Source organism: Lolium perenne, chromosome 3, assembly GCF_019359855.2.
Source record: "Lolium perenne isolate Kyuss_39 chromosome 3, Kyuss_2.0, whole genome shotgun sequence".
Classification (NCBI taxonomy): Eukaryota; Viridiplantae; Streptophyta; class Magnoliopsida; order Poales; family Poaceae; genus Lolium; species Lolium perenne.
This window is the reverse complement of record NC_067246.2, coordinates 82,735,892-82,737,367: the sequence shown is the minus strand read 5'-3', so window position 1 is coordinate 82,737,367 and position 1,476 is coordinate 82,735,892.

Genomic DNA, 1,476 nt, shown 5'->3' with positions numbered 1-1,476 from the left:
GCATCATGTACTTTGCACCTATTAATGAAGAACTACATAGAGCTTGTTAAAATTTGGTTTGCATGATTGGTCTCTCTAAGTCTAGATATTTTCTGGTTGAGGTGTTTGAACAACAAGGAGACGATGTAAAGTCTTGTAATGCTTACAATATGTTCATATGTGAGTCTTGCTGCACCATTTCATACTTGAGTTTGCTTCAAACAACCTTGCTAGCCTAGCCTTGTATTGAGAGGAATTCTTCTCGTGCATCCAAATCCTTGAGCCAAAATCCATGCCAATTATGTCCACCATACCTACCTACCACATGGTATTTCTCTGCCATTCCACAGTACATTACTTGAGTGCTACCTTTAAACTTCTATTCTTTGCCTTTACAATATATAGCTCATGGGAAAATAGCCTTAAAAACTATTGTGGTGAAGAATATGTACTTATGTATCTTATTTCTTAATAAGTTGCTTGTTGAGCGGTAACCATGTTTCTGGGGACGCCATCAACTTTTACCTTTGTTGAATATCATGTGAGTTGCTATGCATGTTCGTCTTGTCTGAAGTAAGGGCGATTTTGATGATCAAATGGTTTGAGTGTGCATATTGTTAGAGAAGAACATTGGGCCGCTAACTAAAGCCATGAATCATGGTGGAAGTTTCAGTTTGGACACAAAACCTCAATCTCTTATGAGAATATTATCTGTTGTTGAATGCTTAAGCATTAAAAGAGGAGTCCATTATCTGTTGTCTATGTTGTCCCGGTATGGATGTCTAAGTTGAGAATAATCAAAAGCGAGAAATCCAATGCGAACTTTCTCCTTAGACCTCTGTACAGGCGGCATAGAGGTACCCCTTTGTGACACTTGGTTGAAACATATGTTATGCAATGATAATCCGTGTTAATCCAAGCTAATTAGGACAAGGTGCAGGCACTATTAGTATTCTATGCATGAGGCTTGCAACTTATAGGATGTCTTATACATAACACATATGATTTATTACTACCATTGACAAAATTGTTTCTATGTTTTCAAAATGAAAAGCTCTAGCACAAAAATAGTAATCCATGCTTCCCTCTGCGAAGGGCCATTCTTCTACTTTATTGTTGAGTCAGTTTACCTATTCTTTCTATCTTAGAAGCAAACACTTGTGTAAACTGTGTGCATTGATTCTTACATGTTTACCTATTGCACTTGTTATATTACTTTGTGTTGACAATTATCCATGAGATATACATGTTGAAGTTGAAAGCAACCGCTGAAACTTATATCTTCCTTTGTGTTGTTTCAAAGCTTTCTACTAAGAATTTATTGCTCATGAGTTAACTGTTATGCAAGACTTATTGATGCTTGCCTTGAAAGTACTATTCATGAAAAGTCTTTGCTATATGATTCAGTTGTTTACTCATTGTCTTCATCATTGCTTCGAATCACTGCATTCATCTCATGTGCTTTACAATAGTATTGATCAAGATTATGATAGCATG